The sequence below is a fragment of the Pinus tabuliformis genome, chromosome 6 (assembly GCF_031772625.1).
Source record: "Pinus tabuliformis cultivar Carrire ecotype Pingquan chromosome 6, CPIR1, whole genome shotgun sequence".
In the NCBI taxonomy this organism is placed as follows: domain Eukaryota; kingdom Viridiplantae; phylum Streptophyta; class Pinopsida; order Pinales; family Pinaceae; genus Pinus; species Pinus tabuliformis.
Genome location: NC_142292.1, coordinates 109,652,311 through 109,666,180, shown reverse-complemented (window position 1 = coordinate 109,666,180; position 13,870 = coordinate 109,652,311). Strand labels below are relative to the sequence as shown.

The following is a 13,870-nucleotide window of genomic DNA, read 5'->3' as shown; positions in this document are numbered from 1 at the left end:
CCGCGAAGTCAGCCACCCACATCTTCATTCCAAACCACTCATCCATCTTCCACAATCCCTCCTCTTCAATCATCAAAGATCATAGTATCTTCATCTTCCCAGCCTCAGGGATCATCCTCTGCACTTTCATTTACTAGCAGCTCCACGATGGCCCAGTTTCCATGGAACAATCTTGGGGCAGTTTTAATGCCTCCACCCCTGAGCCAAATACCGGCCCATCCTGAGAAATGGATACCCAAATTCAATCCAGAAGCAGGCATGCTAGCTGAAGAGCATATTAATAATTTCATGCTTTCTGTCAATCTCAACGGAGTTACCAACGAGGATGCTGTTGTCCGGCTTTTTCCCTATACAATGCAAGGAACAACCGGGTCATGGTACTTTTCATTACCTTCCGGGTCTATCACAAGTTGGGACATTTTTCAAAGTCAATTCCTTACCAAGTTTGGTGATGACAGATCAACGGCGACGTTAATCAATGACCTATCCAATCTTAAAGCCGAGGCTAGAGAACCCATCAAAGATTTCAATTTACGGTTCAATAAAATCCTCAACAAAATTCCCGCTGCTTCCCAACCCAGCGAAGAAGTAAGATGTGAATGGTATATTACGGCCTTACCATCAAACTTGGAAATCTTCGTTGATAGGGCAAATAAGACAACCCTAGTTGAAAACTTGACAGAGGCGATAGCAGTAGAGAAACGCGTAGTAGCCCTGGAAAAAAGATCTGCGATAGAGGAACGCAAATCTAAGAAAATCTCCTTCAAAGAAGACCCCAAGAAGAAACAAACGAAAGACCCTTTCGATTTGGAAGGATTACAAAAAGTGTTAAAAACCATGTCCAATGAGATGATTGACATAAAAAAACAAGTAGCAGAAACTTCTTCAAAAAAGCCCTACAGAACTTTTAAAAGAAGTCCTTCAATGGATGTGAAACCACCCAACGTGATCTCAAATGTCGAATCCGAAGAAGAGAATACCACTGAAGGGCAGACCGATGATGAAGAAGTTGTGGAACTACAAGGAATGTGGGATTTCATCCTCCCGCAAGAAGAAGATCAAGAAGCATTTCCGGTTAGCACACGAAGCAAAAATCAACTTGATCCTCCCCAAACTACCCCCAAGCAGAAGGGCGCAAGCCCTGCAGCAAAAGATAAAGTCGCAACAAAGAAAACTATCGCTAAAGCGACTCAATCTAGCCCAGTCCAATCAGACCAAACACCTCCATCAAGAACACTGACTGTGTCGGATGAAATGGAGTACAATATTATTGATGACATGAAAAAGACTAGGGCTAATATCACTCTTTATGAATTGAGCAAATTGAAACATCAACAGAAGATAATGATGAAAGAATTACATGTCGTGCCTACTACATCTTTGCCCACAGCTGTAGCTTCCCACAACATGGGAAGACCTCCAACCAACATGATCAATAAGGTTGATCCAAATGACATCGCTTTGATTGGAGGAAGATCAAGGTCTCACACCCCCCCTTTTCTTCTCACTTATGAAATTTTCAATAAAAATGTGCACAATTGTTTGGTAGATTATGGTGCTTCAACGAATATTTTACCCAGATCAATATGTGCCAAGTTGAATGTTCAACCACAAAAATCCGCAGTGCGCATAGTTCAACTTGATCGATCTCAGGTCGAAGTGATTGGTGAACTTAATCAAGTGACCATAAGAGTGTCGTCTAACCCGAAGGTATGTCAGGTTATTGACATTCTAGTAGCTGATATCCCAGAATTCTATGGTTTGATTCTTAGCAGGGATTGGTCTGAAAAACTCCATGGCTACTTCTCAACCGACTGGTCGCACATGTGGTTAACCTACAATGGTAAACTGAATCAAATAAAGGTTGAACGAGAGTTACACCAGAAGTACATAGTAGCGAAATTGGAGGGAGAAAATGAAGCAATAGCATACAACAGCAGTATCATAGGCAATTACTCGGTAGATTCTTTCCTCGGCAATTTCAATGCTTATACCTCACCTTACTTAGAAAATTCAGTTTTGTCCCAAATCAAAAATTTTTCCCAAACTAATGATTCAAAGTGTGTTAATTTTTTAGATAAACCTGTAAATACATCTTTGTTTTGGAAATTATATTTTGATGGCTCTAAATCTAACGAAGGAGCAGGAGCAGAATGCGTCCTGATTATCCCAGAAGGAAATAATACCATGCTTACGTGAAGACTTGAATTCGATTGCACAAACAATACAGCGGAATACGAGGCCTTGGTGCAAGGCCTATACAAAGCAATCGGGTTGAACGTTAAGTACCTTCAAGTCTTTGGAGACTCTGAGATTGTCGTCATACAGGTACGCAACACCATACATTGCCTATCAGGTCACTTGAAACACTATCAATCTTTAGTACAAGATCTGACTGCACATTTCATAGCCTTCAATATTTCGTCAATCCCAAGACTCCAAAATGCGAGCGCGGACCTGTTAGCTAACGTAGCCTCTAGACTTATTCCCTCCGAAGATTTTAGTCCAGATAGATTCTCAATAGAATTAATTTTTAGACCGTCCATCCCTGACAACATTACAAACTGGAGAGTATTCAATGACGATCCTGACATTGTAAATTTCCTTACTTCTGAAGGGTCCTACTCCAATCAAATAATTGAAGAAGACCATCATGATCGACAAATACAACAAAACAGCACAGATAATGCTATACCTAAATCGGTGGTTAAGTTAGAAGACTTATATGATTTGAAAAGTCGATTTAAAAGGTCTACCAATTCTAAGCTCTACAGCTCAACTCTGAACTACGAATTAGTAAACCTAGGAACCGATGATAAACCACAAAACGTTAATCTAGGCCACGGCCTAGTTCCTGAAGAAAAATTAGCGTATATCCGTCTTTTGAGACAATACAAAAATGTTTTTGCCTGGAATTACGTTGAGCTGAAGACATACGACACTTCTATCATCCAACATACTATCCCTATGATTGACAATGAAAAACCTGTCCAACAGAAACTCAGAAAAATTCACCCCAATTTAGAAAATCAGATAAAAACTGAGCTAAATAAGTTATTAAGAGCCAGAATAATTTTCCCCGTCAGACATTCCAAATGGGTCTCCAATATGGTACCCGTTAGAAAGAAAAACGGAGATATTAGGATCTGTATCGATTTTCGAAATCTCAACAAAGCCTGTCAAAAAGACAATTTTCCCCTCCCACCTATGGAGCAGATATTACAGGCAGTAGCAGGCTCAGAATTAATGTCTTTTTTGGATGGATTTTCAGGATACAATCAGGTGCTGGTACATCCCGATGATCAGTTAAAAACCACATTCTGAACTAAATGGGGCACATACGCATATCGGAAGATGCCACTTGGTTTGATCAATGCCGGCGCTACATTTCAGAGAGCCATGGACATCGCATTCAAGGGTTTAGTCAATAAATCTGTAGTGATTTACTTGCATGATATAACAGTGTACTCCAAGAAGCGAAGCGACCATCTCAAAGACTTGAAACAAATCTTTCAACGATGCTTAAGGTATGGGATCTCACTTAACCCAAAGAAATCTTTTTTCGCATTAAGTGAAGGAAAACTTATAGGATTCATAGTGTCAAAATCTGGTATTCACATTGAGCCTGACAGAATCAAAGAAATTTCTGCAATATCCATGCCTCATAACAAAAAAGCCATGCAATCTTTCCTTGGTCAAATCAATTTTGTGAAGAGATTTGTCCCAGATTTTTCACGGATTGTTTATCCTTTGCAAAACATGATTAAAAAGAATTCGAATTTTAAATGGGGTCAAGATGAGCATGAAGCATTCAACCTGATCAAACAAGCTATCATTAACGCTCCATCTTTAGCAACCCCGAATTTTTCAGAATCTTTTATCTTATACACATTTGCCTCAGAGAAATCATATGCCGCGATTCTAACTCAATCAAATCAAGAGAAAGCGGAAGCCCCAATCACATTTTTTAGCTCGAATTTACAAGGTGCTGAACTTAACTATTCAGACGTGGAGAAATAGGCATATGCTGTTTTCAAAGCGATCAAATATTTCAGACCTTTTTACTTAAAGCCCATACTAAGGTCATAGTACCGTTTCCAGCGGTAAGAAATCTTCTAATACAGAAGGATGTGGGTGAAAAAAGAGCAAATTGGATCACCGCTTTACAAGAATATGATCTTGAGATCAAACCAGCAAGCATTGTAAGAGGTCAAGGCTTCTGCAAAATGTTGGCTGGAGCATCGCAAATTCCTGAGAATCCATCTGAAGAGGTACAGACGTATGAGGTAAGCCTAAACGATGCAGAATCATTATATGCTGACACCATTTATTATCTTAAGAACGTGTATGCTCCATCACACATGGATCACACCAAGAAAAGAGCTCTGAGATTGAAAGCTAAACAATACCAGCTCATAAATGATGTTCTGTTTAAAAGGAATTATGATTCTATGCTCCTTAGGTGTCTTGAGAAAACTGAAGCCGAAAAGGTTTTGCAGGAACTCCACGATGGACCAGCAGGCGGACACTATGCTGGAGATGCTACTGCACATAAAATCTTACGTGCAGGATATTATTGGCCCACGCTATTCAAAGACTCACACAGTTACGTGAGGAAATGCCAAGTCTGCCAGACTGCTGCAGGGAGACAAAAGAAACCGTCCATGCCACTACAGCCGGTAAACATCAAACAACCATTCAGTCAGTGGGGCTTGGACATAATAGGTGAGATCGTTCCTCACTCTTCTAAGCAGCATAGGTACATCCTCACAACAACAGATTATTTTACTAAATGGGTAGAAGCAGTTCCTCTCAAGACAGCTAATTCTGAAAACATTATTGAATTCATAGATCAATTTATAATCACTAGGTTTGGATTGCCAACAGCCTTAATGTTTGATAATGCCTCGTACTTTTCTGGAAATACAATGACTGAGTTTGCACTTAAAAGAGGGTTCAAGCTGAAATATTCGACCAACTACTATCCGCAAGGTAATGGATTGGCTGAATAGACAAATAAAAACCTGATCATGGTTATTAAAAGAACAGTTGACCAGAACCAAAAGAATTGGCACAAAGCATTGGTAAATGCTTTGTGGGCAGATAGGATAACGAAGAAAGCTTCAATCGACACTTCTCCCTTTAATTTAGTTTATGGGAAAGAAGTGGTTCTTCCAACTCACTTAATCATCCCCTCTTTGTCTTTAGTACAACACATCGATGAGGTATCTACTTCCTCCATACAATTAAGACAAATGGAAATAATTAAATTAGAAGAACGACAAGAACAAGCTAAGAAAACCCATGCTCATCACCAAGCGCTGATAAAATCCTCTTTTGACTCAAGCATAATGACCAGAAAGAATTTTCAGATGGGAGATTTAGTTTTGAAATGGGATAAGGCTCATGAAGAAAAGGGAAAACATACAAAATTTTAGAAGATGTGGCTTGGTCCTTTTCAGATTATAAAAGTCATAGGCCCATCAACGTTTGTGTTGCAGGATTTATCAGGTCGAAGGGATTCTTTGCCTGTTAATGGACAGAACCTTAAAATATATTTTCCATAGAAGATCACTCTTCTATTTTGTAGGATAGTTTTCGTTTTTATTTGTTTTTCTCTTTCTTATAAATAAAACCAGTTGTAGATGGTTACTAAAGGGGTTCATGAAAAAGACACCAATTCTCTATCAGATTTTGAGCTTTTTCGCTTGTATAAGTAGCAAAATTTTTCGAAAAATCTGATCTTTATTATTGACAGGTAGAGTTAACTTTAGCCTAGATATGATACTAGTCTCAACTTCAAAAACTTTGATGAAAACAACCTCTGGTAAAAGGAAAAATTGTTTCATATCAGCACAATGAAAGGTATCAATAATAAAATAAATATTCTCTGTAAAACTGCTGTTTTCAAACTCTATTATTGTCGTCCAGAGCTTTCTTAAGGAAAAACAATGACTTCCTCCCTGCTAAAGGAAATCGCAGCATTCAGAGAAACAATCCGAGAAAACACTTTATCTCAAAGAATAAGAGGTCTCATCATGAGCTGGCTTATCATGATCACAAATATTATAACTTGCTGACTTTGCCAATACTGTCCACCAAAACAGGGCAACGACTCAAGATTGTTGCAATCAAAAGACAAGGGATCTCATCACGAGCCAACTTGTTCAACAAAAGTGTAAATCAAGTGAATGACTGTGTCATAATTTGGCCACCAAACCAAGACATTGTTCTTTAGAGAATAAAAAAGGAAAAAGTGTCAAAAGGGGTTTTTTCTGAAAATTTGTAAATAGCCTTAAGCAGGATAAAGGATCATTGCTGGGTAACAGGTAACCCTGTCGAGGCTATGGACGCTTGCGGGTAGCAGAGGCTCTACCTACAACAAATGAGCATATTTTAAAAGCCAGCACGCAGAGAAGACCTTATTTTTTCTTTAAAAGACCAAGTCATGTCTGATGTGAATACAAGGACTAAGCCTGAGGAAACAAACAATTGGAATATGAAAAGGTTGAGACAAAATATCATTGATAGGATAAGGCGAAATGTACTCTATCTGTCCTTAACAAAATTTAGACGTATGAAAATTTTTCTGCTTTGGAAGTTAAAATTCAATAGAAAAGCAGAGATAACTGGTTCTCCACAGTGAATCGCCATTTTTGTGGCCACCAACAACCCCCCTCTTTGTTTGGTATTAGCAATAACACCAAGCAAATGGGGACCCTTAATAAAAATCCAAAAAAAAAAAAAAATTATCAAAATTTTTGTGTTTTGACTCCCTAAAAGTTGTATCGCATCGCGAGAAGAGAGTGAAACGTTTTCCTATGCACATAATAAGCTGCGAAGAAGCGACGCGAAATTCATCGCAGCACATATATTATGAAGCACTCTTAAATGAAAAAACTTAAGGAATCTCCGACGGCCGATATGCGACACCGCATATCGCAACATCGCATAAGCATCACATAATGATTGGATGACTAAGCGCGATCTGCGATTTGCGATCTGCGATTTGTGATCTGCGATGTTGCGATCTGCGATGAATGCGATCGTCAATTCCTACGATGACACATCTTGATGACGCGATCCTTGATACTGCGATGCAAGTCGCAAAAATCACCCATCGCAAAATTTCCCCGGCACAGTATTCAAGGAAAGCTGTATGTAGACCAAAAATTGGGTGCGCGCCTTAAAAGAAATTAATGATTGTACGCCAAAGTATCCAGGAAGGATTGCGTTGTGTTTTTCGAAGAGTCAGTTCATTATGGGTGTCATGATTATGCATTCATTAGAGCTTAAAGCTTTCATGTCAATCTTTTCATCATTTACTCTTTAAACTGTAAGACAGCAAATAACATAAAGCAATGTGCAGGAAACATCTAAGGAAAAGAGGAAAGCGCTGATGCTCGGAGAACAGAGAAGAGATGCCTTCACAAACAGATGCCGAATGCAACAGGACCACAGACTCCAGAGTATCACTCAACAGATACTGATGTCAATAGGCCATCCAAAACTCAGAAGCAAAGGCGCACAAAAGCAACATGTTTGCAAAAGATCCTGAAGCTTACGTCCGGTAAAGCAAAAAGAAAAAAGCGCTAAAGAGGGAAAATGCACCAGAAAAGCCCGGAACAAAGAACGGAGGTAGTTTTCAATACAGAAAATTGTTCAGAGAGCAAAGTCCCTGACTTATTCAGTCATTTGCAAGGCCGGAAACCGAAATAGCAAAAACAGAGTGAGTTTGAGAGAAATTTGGGTTATTACCAAGTATACACACAATGGATACACCAAGCCAGAGGAAGATTTTCGAAAATATCTTCTAGTTTGCCAGAAAGTGGTGCCAGCGCTTGTTATTTCTATTTTCGTAGCTCAAACGAAAGGAGAAGACGGCCAATCGACTCTTCCCAGGCGAATGTTGCATGCTTACAACACTAAGGAGCAAATACAGAAACGGTTACGAATTAGATTCAATTTTTAGAAATAATTTTGCTTTAGTAGAAGGGCGGTCATTTAAAACCGTGTCCTAAATTTATGTAATTAAGATTAATTAGTTAGCAGTATTTAAACCCTTCTCAGGCATTTGGAGAAGGGTCCAGAAATTTGTCAAAAAACTTGTCCTCAGAACATGCACTTTTGCACCCTCGGAGGGGGTTTTTGATGAATGGTTGGATCGAGATTTATCAATATTTGCATTTGATATCTGCTACTGATGTTGCACTTTTGTACTCTTAGTAGATGTTAGAACAAGTAGAGATAAATCGTTGTTGCTTGAAGCTTATGAGTGGAACCAATCATAAATGGTACTTTTATCTCTTGACCATTTCTGCTTATATTCTTAAAGTGATATACAGTTTTCAATTGTTTATATGTTAATGCAGGAATGTGTGGGTTACCATTTGGCACTTCTGTACGGTGGAGTCATTTATTTGTGTTTGATATATGAATAACTTATTATGCGATATGTTGTTCACAACTGTTTTGCTTAACTTTTTATGCAGAGTGGTTTATCTTAATTGATTTCTATTCTTATGATAGCTGAATGATCTTTATTACCAGTTATTGTTCGAAATCTCTTTAGATCGCATAATAGAAGAAATACACCCCGGGTTAGCGTAGATTAGATGTGTTGTTTCTCATTAGATTACAATAGCATAGAGTTAGTTTAGAAGTTTGAATTAAATTAGCTTTAAGTACTCCTAGATCAGCATCATCCAACTCTACACACACACACACCCCTTAGATTGGGAAACTGGTCCCATTATCCCCAGTTGGACCCGCTATACCAAACGGATAAGGAGCTGCCAACCAAGGTCCGGACCGGGTGGGTATCCCCCTTGTTGTCAACCCGATTTTCGAGGCTTCAACAGTACCTTGTTGATACCTTGGTGTAACAGTTGGGTATGAATCCTAACTACATCCATAATCTTGGAAGTTGGTAGTTCAAGTACCAAATCCTTCCTATTAACTATTTTCTTAGGACTTTAGTCATCTTAGATTTTCTAAATATTTGGCTGAACCAATTAATTTATTGTTGGGGATTATTTTAATGGGCTAAGTTTGTTAGCATATCGCCCTTCTAGTTTCCCACTCATGGCTCATGGTTCGTATCAATGCAATGCTCCACCTTTGGATCATATGTTTAGTATTTTACATTAGAAATGTAATTGTAGTTGTTCCATGTATTTAACCCATTTCACATTACATGCTATCACAAAACATTAACATTAGAAATTTATAATATCAATGGGGGCTTAAAGGTTGGGGTGTTACAATTGCCTCTTCTTAGAACTATCTAACATAGTATTGAAATTTTCTATTAGATATGGTAAGCAAAATCAACTGCAATAATGTTCTTCTACCTAATTTTCTTAGTAACACGCTTCATTGTTAGATTTTCAAGTTGCCTACACCATTGAGATGCAGTAGACTATTGCAACTCCACTATATTGCAAGCCTTTCATATTGGACTTTCATCAAAAAATCATCTTGACACCATCACTCTTAGGGTATCCTTCTTTAAATGAACCGCTTTACTTTTGTCTATTTAGAGCTTCTATTACAATATTGCATTTAGTTAGCAATGTTTCAAGAAGATTATGAAAACTTCATTCTCAAGTAGGGAGGACTCCCTACACCATGCAATTATTTGTCTCCTAATCTACTTCAAACATGGATTTGCTCAAATCCTTTAGTTCCATATGTCTCATTCATGAAGAAGAGCATGCTTAATCCATTCAAATGCAACTTTATTTAGGTTCCTTTTACAATGTATAAAATGTTTTTTTTTTTTTTTTATGCATGCATTTCCCAGTTTTTAACATACTTATATTGCTTTTGATTGTAAACATGAAAGGCATTCAACTTCATTCCATACATGATCATGATAATTATTGAAAATTAAAACTAAATACAAATAAATAAAATTTACTATTAAAACTTTTCTAAATTTCCGCATTGATAATAGAATTTAATCCTATTTATACAAATAAATATTTAAATATCCACACATCATAAACTTAACTCTAGCCATCCATCATGTTTAGGGAAAAAATATCTTTCTCCTGAAGACTAATACTAGTAAAAATTGCTTTAAAAAGACTCATAGACCCTTCAAATTAAGTAGATGTCCCCGTGAACGTTTAGAGAGCAACACTTTCCCCATATCTGAACAAATTCCCATAAGAAGGGGAGGAAATGATGAGAAAGGGTTGCATGTGTTATTGTATTTTATTACATTTCTTATGTATTGTACATCTATTGCCTGTATTTTATCTTTAAAAAATTATTTATGCGTATTTTTTCAATATAGTTAGCGAAGAGTTCCTCATAGCTGAGGGCGTGGGCCTAATGCACTGGTATACTCTGAAATCACATCTGAGCTCCCGAGGGTTTGAAATATAAAACTAAGCTCAAAGTGATTTATATTTAAATCACTTGATTTCCACGTAACAGACTTCTTTCTTCTTATTTTAGACGTACTTACTTTCTTTACGAGCATTCATGTATATATATATTCTTTGTACTTTCTGTATTACCTTTTTCCTTCCGGAAGTTTCTTATTCTTTCCACCTCAACTCTACCCGTTGGGCGGGAAGTGGAATTGTTTCACTTTCTAATGTGAAACCATAAAACCGAGGAAGCAAGAACTGATTGAAAATAATTAAGAGAAAAATTTTTCATATCTGCACCAGTGGTCTAGTGGTAGAATAGTACCCTGCCACGGTACAGACCCGGGTTCGATTCCCGGCTGGTGCACCAACGATGATGTCTGGTTTCTTTTCTCATTAGGTTTCGGGGTTTGCTGGTGCAAGGTTCATGTATGTTGCTTTTGGAAACTTTTCCTCCATTTGAGCTTAGATTTCACAAGGTTTTGGGGTTTGCTGGTGCAAGGTTCATGTATGTTGCTTTTGGAAACTTTTCCTCCATTTGAGCTTAGATTTCACAAGGATTATGGCAGAATCATTTTACTGTCTGCTGTCGTTGTAGTATAGTGGTGAGTATTCCCGCCTGTCACGCGGGTGACCCGGGTTCGATCCCCGGCAACGGCGTTTCCTTTTCGGCCTTTTACGCGGTCCTTGTGGCTAAGCAACAAGCCACAATCGTTGCCCGGGTTCGATCCCCGGCAACGGCGTTTCCTTTTCGGCCTTTTACGCGGTCCTTGTGGCTAAGCAACAAGCCACAATCGTTGCCCATTTATTGGAAACTTTGCCTCCATTTCAGCTTACATTTCACAAGGATCGTGGCAGAATCGTGTCATCTTTTGCTGTCGTTGTAGTATAGTGGTGACTATTCCCGCCTGTCACCCGGGTTCGATCCCAACGGCGTCTCCTTTTCTTTTTACGCAACAAGCCACAATCGCTGCCCATTTAATGGGCTTAATGTATAAAAAACCATGACCTTTGTGCACTCATTCCACACCAATATTACTTTTAATTTTGGTTGAAACCACATTTCAAAATTGCACTCAAACATAAAATAGTATTTTTAGTATATATCCAAAATAGTATATTGATCTTCACAAATTTATATCATTTTTCGAAAATTTACGCTAATTTGAGTGAATTTTTGTAACCAAAGATTACATCCGTGTGAAATTCCAAAATATAAGTTAATTTGAGTGAATCTTTGTAACCAAAAATTATATCCTGGTCGAAATTATAGTAGGTTCCCATCTTTAAGACTATGAAAATAGAGATTTTCATAAATTATTATTTATGAATTATTTGTAAATTTTATATTTATTTATTTAAATTCTATTAAAAAAAGTGTTAAAAACATCACCACTAAAAAATGAGGATATACATTAAAGGAATCATGTGGATTATTTTTTGTTTTGAATCTGGTTGTTTAATCCGTTGATTTGTTCTCCAAATTCTTTTTGGGATATGTTCCAAAATTTTGTTATTCCATTTTTTGGATTTGGCTTTTAATTCACAGGAAAGCTCTCACGTGGGATGATCTTTAGAAACTGTCCTAGCACTCTGCAAATGTTATCTTTTTTTGTTTAGAGGAAGAAACCAAATCACATTTTCTTTTTGTGTGCTATCACGTGGGATAATCTTTAGAAAAGGTCTTAGCAGCCCGCAGATGTTATCTTTCTTTTTGTGTGCTATCACATGGGATAATCTTTAGAAAAGGTCTTAGCAGCCCGCAGATGTTATCTTTTTGTTTAGAGGAAGAAACTAAATAGCATTTTATTTTTGAATGCTTTTCTGAAAGGAGATAGGGAAGGGAATTTAGATGAAACAAGGCTTCTCATATGTATGGGAATTTAGATGAAACAAGGTTGGAAGGTCTCATTGTTATACTCAGATGGACCATATCAAATTGTTTCATGGTTTGTGACTTGTTTCATGGCTTGTGACTTGTGTATAGATAATTGGATCAAAATTTATTTCATGTTTTTTAAATATATTTTGTCAATTATTATGATAATCTGATAATTAAGTAGTTGGCACAGTGGGATGTTATCTCTTGATTTCAAATGCCATGGAAACATGTTTGATCCTTTGTCATAAGATTCAAGGAGTAGACTCCCCAGTAAAGTCTCTACTGCTAAGTCATAAATTTTTGGTATATTACTCTGTTCTTGCTAAATTATCTTACTCTCATTTACTTAAGCATCTGGATTGCCTAAAACCATGGTATTTTTGAAAACTCGTCTCCCTCTTCTCAGCATGCTGCCATTCAAAGGTTAGTTATCTTGGAAGTTTAACTCCATTCTACGAACAAATCTTCTCAATGAGTAATGTCAAACACACATTACATTTGGGCTTTTTGCTTTTTATGCTGCTGCTAAGAGGACCATTCTACAGGGGGCTGGTGGATCATTTATCTTTCAGAAACCCATTCCATCAAACAATTTTGATGGACTCATGGCCTTAAACTTCTTTTGCATCATGCCATGGAGAGAGGAACTTTACATACACAGGGTCATTATCAGTTGGTTATCAACTGGCTGACATGCACTCTCTCTGCATAATTATGCATTTCAACCTCTATTCCAAAATATAAAACATAACACATTAAATTTTTCTCATCTCTCATTTTGATCATGTTTTCAGCCCAGACAAACTAGGAAGCGGACAGCCTCTCCAAAGTTAGATTGGTGTTAGACTGAGACATGTAGAAAGTACAAGAAAAATATCAAGGCGCCCAAATAGAGTATCTTCATGAATCTTGGCTTCAGCTAGCATAAAGCTGATGGCTGGGTTTAGCAAAGGACATCTTTTTGGTAATCAGAACTCTATTTATGTTATGGTTTACAAACATTACTACAGATTTTGAAAGATCTTCCTATGATATTATCTGATTGCTAAGCTCTTCAGCATTTTGTTTTTGCCCCTCCTGGACTGATTCTCCGAAGATTTATATCTTATCTGTTCGTTTTGACTGATAAATGCTCTGAGGCTGTATACTGATTGGAATGGCAAAAACATCTACAAATTCTAATTTTGTTATATAAAATAAAATTACCAATTTCTTTTTCTGTGAAAAAAAAACTAAATTAAAATCCATATCTAAAATGCTCTGAGGGATTACACATATGGTTGCTCTTAAAACCTTTTCATATTTAATAAATCCAACTCTAATATAAAATCACAATGCAAATCATCTTTTATTCCAGTCCATATATATAATCACTCTAAAGAAGAAATCAACAACCTTGAATCCTTCCATCAACTCTCCTCAATTCTGAAAACCATTTGACTCTTTAAAAAACCATTTGGACTCTCTTCCTTCTCTAGAAAACCATTGATTTTTCAAATTATTGAATTGTTTGACTCTTTCAAAAACCATTTGGACTCTCTTCCTTCTCTAGAAAACCATTGATTTTCCAAATTATTCATAATTCAATTCTGAAAACCATTTGATT

At 37.2% G+C, this 13,870-nt stretch overlaps 2 non-coding genes across 2 annotated transcripts; both read left to right on the top strand.

The window, feature by feature from the left end:
- Positions 1–10,678: 10,678 nt before the first annotated feature.
- On the top strand, positions 10,679–10,749 carry TRNAG-GCC (transfer RNA glycine (anticodon GCC)). Its single transcript has one exon. It is a non-coding gene; the product is annotated as a tRNA-Gly (tRNA).
- Positions 10,750–10,970: 221 nt separating this feature from the next.
- On the top strand, positions 10,971–11,042 carry TRNAD-GUC (transfer RNA aspartic acid (anticodon GUC)). The gene has a single exon. It is a non-coding gene; the product is annotated as a tRNA-Asp (tRNA).
- Positions 11,043–13,870: the final 2,828 nt, after the last annotated feature.